We start from the raw sequence: 9,385 nt of genomic DNA on the forward strand, positions 1-9,385 counted from the left end.
GCTCATAAGTAAAATGTAACAATATTCTGTATATTCCTCAGGTTCTGTGGGTCAGGATTTCAGATGGGGTCCTGTGGGAATGGTTTGTCTCCACTCTACCATGTCTGAGGCCTCTGCAGAGGACATGAACACCTGAATGCCTCAAACACCTAGGAACTAGGACAGCTGGACCTGGAGGATCTACCTCGCAGTGGCTTCCTCACTCATGTGTCTGGTATCTGGGCCAGACTGACCAAAGACTGGACTCAGATGGGACTGATGACCAGAGTGACTTCACATGTGACCTTCCCATATGGCTTTGGCTTTTCACAGCACAGACAGCAAGCATCCCAAGAGAACTAAGTAGACATTGCAAGGCTTTTTATGACCTAGACTCCTGCAGGAGTCATGCAATGTCACGTATGCAGTACTCAGTTGATCAAAACAGTTACCAGTTCAAAGAGAGGAGACATAGACCCCATCTCCCAATGAGAGAAGGACCAAAGAATTTGCAGCCATATATATTTTTAATTTTTTTAATGTTTATTTAAATTTTTTGAGAGAGACAGACAGAGCGTGAACAGAGGAGGGGCAGAGAGAGAGGGAGACACAGAATCTGAAGCAGGCTCCAGGTTCTGAGCCCGATGCAGGGCTCGAACCTAAGAGCCATGAGATCATGACCTGAGCCGAAGTCGGTCGCTTAACCAACTGAGCCACCCAGGAGCCCCTGCAGTCATATTTTTAAACCATCACATTGGTTCAGATAAGATGGGGGGTTTTTTGCAACTTACACTCTTAATTGATAAAAGAGATGATATATGATAACATAAAGTAGACGTGATGCTGAACAGTACAAGTAAGCTATTGAACTCAAAGTAGGATGAGGTAAAACAGACAAAGCTTTCATCAAAAACAAACACCAGCTGAGGGCCTATTAGTACACAACCCTGAATAAAATGCCTAGAGGACTGCATAAATATTGTAAGACTCACTGTCTATCTCCAATGCTAGAAAGGAATTCAAATCTCAACCTTCTATCCACAAACAGCGTGGCTTTGGAAAATCCTAGCTAAGCCTTGGTTTGTATGTCATCAAAATGGAGAACATACCCCAGGGTTGTGGTGAGGCCTAAATAAAATACCATGAGAAGGGCCTAGTATGGTGCGAGGCACTCAATAAATGCTCAATAAATGATGTGCATTTGTTTATTCACTCAAAGAACCGACACATGTGGGAAAATGGAATGAGCATCCACCATTAAGATTGACAGAGAATTAATATTCCCCAAACATAAGTCGGAGCTCCAAACGTCCCTCACAGGTTCCACAAGTCTTGACTGAAATTTATGTAGTGCAGAGCTTAGAGGGCTTAGACCAATTTTCCCAGAAGAAAATTAGAACAGACTTTCAAAGATCTCCTGATGTCCAGGTGAAGAGTCAAGTCTTTTGATTGCAAATCTCATCCCCACCATCGCTGCCAATTTGGAAAAATCTGTATCATTTCTCATGAGAAGCCAACTATCCCAATCTGGGCTATTTTTTCTGAACATTAGATCTGAATTGACTTATTTTATCCCTAAATGCATTGGGCCACAATCTTCCTGAATGGATTAAGTCAGATCTTCTATTTTTAGCAGCTGGCTCATTCAGTCCATTTCCCTACTATAAATACCTACCTACACTTGTTTTAAAGTAGAATTCTTTTGTCCTCTGATTGTCCCAGCCTAGAGTGGAGGGGGAAAGGTGAGGGAGAATGCAAAATGGGATAGTGGAGAGAAAAAGAGGGACTGCATTGCTCTAGTCTGCTCACCAACTATTTTCACAGACTCTAAGATCCATGGCTGACTGGATATGAGAAAAAGCCAAGAGGTTCTCACCCTTCACATATTTCCCTGAGAATTTGGCAGCTGTTTGGGACTTAGTGGAGGCATTCAGACTCTCTCCTATCCTCTTATCCACTAGAAGTTTCCTTTTCCCAGTCTCATGTCTCAGTGCACCTGCTCAGAGCATATGGACATGACCCCAGCTTCCAAGGCGGACCGAGAGGTTTTTTAAACGCTTGTTCTTAATGCTCTCGAGTGAAAATAAATTTTCATGTATCTCATACCCATCACCTGGAGTCCCAAAGAAGAGGGACACTGAGGAGTATCACACTCCTAATGAGCTCAAAGCACTAAAAGGAAATAGGCTAGCATCAGATGAAGGAGTGGGTCCACCAGGCAGCGCCTTATGTGTTGGTGCACATAAGGAAAATTATGCTTATCAGTCACCATGGTGCTTGTACCCCATGAAACTTAAGGCAACGGAGGAAAAAATGTAATTTCAAAACACTTCTCAGAAAAACTAGAAGAAATACCATAAAATGATCCTGGAGATGTGACTAAGACTCCTCAGAGCCAGCTTTTGATGATGAATGTTTGTCATTTAGGGGAGCCAGGATCTCGGTGTTCTCCCTATTTTGAGGATTCTACTAGTAGTCCTTCTTCTCCCTTTATTATCCTCCCTTTATTATCTCAGTTTTCAGCTCCTTTTCCAAATTAAAGCTGAATACTTGATTTGAATAAATGAATTGATACAAGGGGGTAAGAAATCATCAACAGTACACCAAGATTTCCATGTGTCCCAGTCTGGACACTCCCCTCACAGATCCCAGAGGGTTACAAAACACACTTGTCCACCCACATTCAGGCACCAGCCTTGATGCCTGTAATCCAATAGCAGCCAATGGGGAGTAGAACCTCCTGACCTCTTGATGATGCACAAAATACAGATGTGCCTCAAATAATAGAAAATATTTTCAAAAACAATTCATACACAATGATGAAGTGGGGTTTAGCTCAGGAACCCAAGGCTGGTTCAAATACCAATCAATGTAGTTCACCATATTAACAAAATGAAAAAGAAAAAAAACATGAGTATCTCAATACACTCAGAAAGATTATTAGAAAATGATTCATAATAAAATTTCTCAGGGCTCTTGGAAGTTTAAGAAAGAATAACATAGACAAGGTGGCCACCACTCCTGCCTCCACCAAGTCCCCAACCCCACTGTCACAGAATAATAAGCCAGCATCCACCATACACATGGGGTAAGTATGGAATATTACACCAAAATAGAGAAAAAGGGAGAAAGTACCTATGGAGTTATATATAAGGGTAGACAAAAAATTATAAGTCATGTGGTAGCCATGAAGAAAATCAGACTAGAAAGTAAAGAGGAAGAAGTCCCTAGTACTATAATTCAGGCAATTTCTCTATTAAAAGAAGTTTGTCATTTAAATATAGTCTTCAAGATATGCTTATACAGAATTCCAGGTTATATCACATCTTTGAATTCTTTGGGTCTTAAGAAATACTTGGATCCTATCGTTCTTGGTCAGTTCATGGATTCTTCTCTTACTTGTTAAGGCTTACTTGTACCAAAAATGAACTATTAGGACCTCATCAAGATAAAAAGCTTCTTCACAGCAAAGGAAACAATCAACAAAACTAAAAGGCAGCCTACCAAATGGGAGAAAATATTTGCAAATGATATATGAGATAAAGGGTTAGTATGCAAAATCTGATTGATTTATCAAACTCAACACCCAAAAACCAAATAATCTAGTCAAGGAATGGGCAGAAGACATGAATAGAGGCTTTTCCAAAGAGGACATCCAGACGCTATGAAACATACAAAAAGATGCTCAACATCAGGGAAATACAAATCAAAACCACAATGAGATACCACCTCATACCTGTCAGAATGACTAAAATTAACAATACAAGAAATAATGGGTGTTGGTGAAGATAAGGAGAAACGGGAACCATTTTGCTGTTGGTGGGAATGCAAACTGGTGCAGCCACCGTGGAAAACAGTATGGATGTTCCTCAAAAAGTTAAAAATAGAACTACCCTGGAGCACCAGGGTGGCTCAGTCAGTTAAGTATCAGGTTCTTGATCTTGGCTCAGGTTATAATCTCACAGGTTCGTGAGTTTGAGCACCACATAGGCCTCTGCACGGATAGTGCAGGACCCGCTCAGGATTCTGTCTCTCCCCCACTTATGCACACATGCACACCTGCTCTCTCTCTCTCTCTCTCAAAATAAATAAATAAACTTAAAAAATAGAACTACCCTACAATCTAGCAATTACACTACTAGCTGTTCGCCCAAAGGTTACAAAAGTACAGATTCAAAGGGGTACACGCATCCTGATGTTTATAGTAGAATTATCAACAATAGCCAAACTAGGGAAAGAGTCCAAATGTCCATCAACTGACGAATGGATAAAGAAGTTGTGAGATATACACACACACACACACACACACACACACACACGCACACACACACACACACACAAGGAATATTACTCAGCCATCAAAAAGAATGAAATCTTACCATTTGCACTGATGTGGATGGAACTAGACTGTATTATGCTAAGTAAAATAAGTCAGTCAGACAAAGACAAATGCCATATGATTTCATCATATGTGGAATTTTAAAAACAAAACAGATGAACATGGGGGCGGGGGAGAGTGGGAAACAAACCACAAAAGACTCTTAATGATGGAGAGCAAAGAGTTCTAAGGGTTGCTGGAGGAGAGCTGGGTGGAGGATGGGCCTGATGGGGGATGGGTATTAAAGAGGGAATTGTTATGATGAGCACTGGGTGTTGTAAGTAACGATGAATCACTGAGTTCTATTCCTAAAACCAATATTGCACTGTGTGTTAACTAACTGGAATTTAAACAATTTGAAAAGGAAGAAAAAAAGAGACATATTTGTACCAAATCATACAAGGGATGTTGTTTTGTACCTTTAGAAGAGCTCTTCACAGAGACTTAAAACCTCAAAAATCTATTGCCCACAAAAGAACAACTCCACTAGTTGGTCTGGGCGTTGCCAGAGCTTTTGGAAAACCTATGAGAATACACATGCATGAGGTAGTAACACTCTGGTATAGATCTGCGCAGGTATTGCTGGGGTCAGCTCTCTACTCAACTCCAGTTGACCATATTTGCAGAAATAGCAACTAATAAGCCACTTTTCCATGGGGATTCAGAAATGTATCAACTCTTCAGGATTTTCAGCACTTTGGGCACCCCCAGTAATGAAGGGTGGGGGCAGAAGTGGAATCTTTAGAAGATTGCAAATTTCCCAAATGGAAACCTGGAAGTCCAGCATTCCATAGGAAAAACTTGGTTGAAAACGGCTTGGATTTGCTTTCAAAAATGTTAGTACATTGACAGGTTAATCCAACAAACAAGTTTCTGGCAAAATGACATTGAATCATCCATATTTTATGATTTGGACAATCTAATTGAGAAGATGTAGCTTTCTGACAAAAGATTTCCACATGCTGTCTAAAGAACAGATAGTTATATTTTTACTGTTACCTCTATTTTTGTCTCATGTGTTTTATTCTATGTTGTAAAACTTAAGCTACACTTCATCATCTAATTTCAAAAGTGTAGCTTAAAAATGTAAATATTGTTCTATATCAACTTAAATATAGTAATTCTGTGTATGAGTGTAGATCTCACTGTAACAAGTATTTGTTACTATAATAAAACTGTAAATCTAGTATTGATGACAGGAATTAGGGGGAAACATTTTTTTAAACCTCTCAGTAAATTAAGAGCAGAAAAAAACTTCCCCAACCTGATAAAGAGCATCTCGAGAAAACCTACAGTTGACATCAATACTAATGGTGAATGACTGAATGGCTTTCCCATTAAGATCAAAAACAAGGCAAGAATATCTGCTTTCACCATTTTATTCAACATTACATGAAAATTCCTAGCTGGTTTAATAAGGCAGTAGAATAAATAAAAGGCATGCAGATTTGAAAAGAAGTAAAACTGTCTTTGTCACAGATGACATGATTGCCTATGCAGAAAATCCTAAAATATCTGCAAAAGAGCTGATTTTAGCAAGGACACAGGATACAAGGTCTATAAAAAAAATAGAATTTCTATATTCTAGAAACAAAGAATCAGAAATTGAAATAAAATAGATAGTATTCATTAAAAAAAACACTACCATATTAGTTCTCAATTGCTACAAAGCAAATTACCAAATTAGCAGCTTGAAACAACAAACATTTATTATCTCACATAGTTTTGGAGAGTCAGGTATCGGGAAGCAGTTTCGGGGGGTAGCATGGCTCAGGGTCTCTCAGGAGGTTTCCATCAAGATGTCAGCCAGGGTTGCACTCATCTGAAGCTTTAACTAGAGCTGGAGGATCCACTTGCAAGATCACTGAGTCACATCTTACTGGTAGAGGCCTCAGTTTCTCCTTTATGAAGGTCTCATTTCTTTACCACATTGGACCTTCCAATAGATCTGCTCCAATGTCTTTCAGAGCAAACAATACGAGATAGCAATGAAAGAGCTGTAGTGCCGTTGATCCCTTAGTCTCAGAAGTGGCACTCCATCACCTCTGCCATACTCTATTCATCACGCAGATCATCCCTGGTACGAGGTGTGTGGCAGGTGAGGGGTTCTACATGAGGGCAGGAATACCAGGAGGGAAAGAGCATTTCAGGCCAATCTGGAGGCTGGCTACCACAAATACCACTTATAACAGCATCAAAAGACATACAACACTTCTGGATAAATTTAACAAAATATGTGCTAAACCTCTACACTGAAATGACAAAATAATTACTGCAATATCTAAAGAAGGCCTAAATAATTAAAGACATATACAATGTTTATGGATTGAAAGACTCAATATTATTAAGATGTCAATACTTTTCAATGTTTTGGGATTCAATGTAATCTTAATCACAGGAACACCAGGTTTTTTTCTTAATAGAGATTGACAAACTGATAGTGAAATTTGTATGTAAATGTTAAAAACTTAAAATAGCCAAAACAACTTTGAAAAGAAGAACAAAGTTGGAGGACTTAGACTACCTCCTACACTGCATCCTAAAATAGTGTAAGAACTACACTATTTTAAGATTTACCATAAAGCTACAATAATAATGACAGTGTGCTATTAACATAGGATAGACATATAGATCAATGGAACAGAACAAAGAGTCCAGAAATAGGCCCACTCATATATGGTCAATTAATTTTTGACAAAAATGCTGAAGAAATCCAATAGAGAAAATTTTTCAACAAATGTTGCTAGAACAATTGAATATCCCAGGAAGAAAATAACCTTGAACATTGCCTTACACTATATACAAAAATTACCTTAATATTGATCACCGGCCTAAATATAAATGCTAAACTAAAAACTTCCAGAAGAAAGCATAGAAGGAAAATGGTATGATCTTACTATAAGCAAATAATTCTTACACAATACACAAAAAGCACTTATACCAAAGGGGAAAAAACTTGATAAATTGGACTACATCAAAACTAAAGTTTCCTATTCTTTGACAAATAGCATTAAAAACCATCAAAAAGAAAATGCAGGGGCACCTGGGTGGTTCTGTTGGTTGAGTGTCCAACTTCAGCTCAGGTCATGATCTCACGGTTCATGAGTTTGAGCCCCTCATCGGATTCTGTGCTGATAGCTCAAAGCCTGGAGCCTGCTTCAAATTCTGTGTCTCCTTCTTTCTCTACCCCTCCCCCACTCACATTCTGTCTCTCTCCTTCAAATATAAATAAACATTAAAAAAAAAGAATATTGACTTAAAAAAAGGAAATGCAGAAAAATATATGTAATACATATACCTATCGAAATGCTTGTATTTGGAATATATAAAAAATTCTTATAGCTTAATAATAAAATATTAACTCAAAAATAGGCCAAAAAAAAACCACCTTTAACAGACACTTGACAAAAGAAAAATATAAGTGGCAGATATACAAATGAAAAGTGTGTTCAACATCATTGTCATCAGGGAAATGCAAATTAAAACCCCCAGATACTACCACCACCCACTAGAATAGCTAAAATTAAAAAGAGAAACCATACCAAGTGTTGGCAAGGATGTAGAACAACTGGAAATCTCATATTTTGTTGGTAGAAATGCAAAAAAAAAAAAAAAGGAAAAATTCAGTGATTTCTCATAAAGTTAAATATTCACATACAATCTGACCCAGCAATCCCCAGGTATTTATACAAGAAAAATGTAAACATAGGTCTACACAAAGACTTCTTGCAAGTGCTCCTAACTTTTTCATGATAACTTTTATTCATAAAAACTCCAAAGTACGCACCATCTGCAAGTCCATCAAAAAGTGAATGATGAATAAGTTGTGTAATATCCCTACAACAGAATATAGCTCAGAGTTAAAAAGGAACAAAATATTGACATAAAAAGGATCAAGAGGAGAGGATATACTGTAAAAGGCCAGTGGGGACTTGATGGACATGTTCTGTCTTGACTGTAGGGGTGATTGTGTGGGTGCATATTTGCAATGAAATTTATTAAACTACACTTAAAATAGTTGCATTTTATTATATGTAAGTTATATCTCAATAAAAGCAATCAAAACATTGTTAAAAATATATATTCATATGGCTAAAAAAAAAGCAAGTAAACATTGAAAAATTAGTACTCTCACCAAATGTCCAGACCTCCAAATACCCCATCTCCCTACCCAAAGGTAACCACTATCCCTAGTGATTTTATGCATTATTCAAAAATTGACTGTGTGTATATGTATATACATCTCTACACTGTATTTGTATATGGACATTTATATAGGTATGTGCATACAAATGCACACATATACTTTGTTTATTATACAAGTAAACATCATTTCTATTATAGCAGATGCTTCTTGGTGCCTAATATTCCCTTAGACCACCTCCGATTTCTGCTGTAACTCTCATGGTCAGTCCCTTCCTTGTACACTGACAGAGTCCCACCTTGAACCCTACCACTTCCTCCAAAGTCACAGGAGCCTCGTCAGCCTACCGGGAGATGCAGCCAGAAGCCAAAGGAGTTAAATCCCTGGAGCACCCCAAGTAATATAGGACAGGTTTGGTTAATAAATGCCCCAGTCTTCCCTCCTGCCAACAGACAGACAATTCTGGGAGACAGGCATTCTGTGTTTTTCAAAGACCTGGACTCAGGCTTCTTTTACCTATAGCAGCAACTCAATAATACAACTTGTTGTGTTTGTTTGTTTTGGGAGGCTTTGGGGGGTTTTTTGTTTGTCATTTTTGCATTTTCTATCTCACTGTCTTTACCCTCTCACTGATTTTTTTCTGGGATTACTTTTCAAATAAACCACCTGTGCCCAAGTCTCTGAGGCTGTGCTTTCAAGGGACTCCAACCCAAGATACGCACACGCCTTGTTTTTTCACTTGATGTATCTTACAGGTTGCATGCTATCAGCCCATACAGTCTGTCCTACTGTGTCTCGTGGCTGTGCAGTTCTCAACTGCATGGGTGTACCGTGGGCTTTATTACCATCCTCTCATCACTGGATATTTAAGTCGTTTACAGTCT

The 9,385-nt window shown here is 38.4% G+C and overlaps 1 pseudogene; it reads left to right on the forward strand.

The window, feature by feature from the left end:
• The first annotated feature begins 3,073 nt into the window (after positions 1-3,073).
• LOC115300720 lies at positions 3,074-5,294 on the forward strand (annotated as a pseudogene).
• The last annotated feature ends 4,091 nt before the right edge of the window (positions 5,295-9,385 follow it).

Source organism: Suricata suricatta, chromosome 9, assembly GCF_006229205.1.
Source record: "Suricata suricatta isolate VVHF042 chromosome 9, meerkat_22Aug2017_6uvM2_HiC, whole genome shotgun sequence".
NCBI lineage: Eukaryota > Metazoa > Chordata > Mammalia > Carnivora > Herpestidae > Suricata > Suricata suricatta.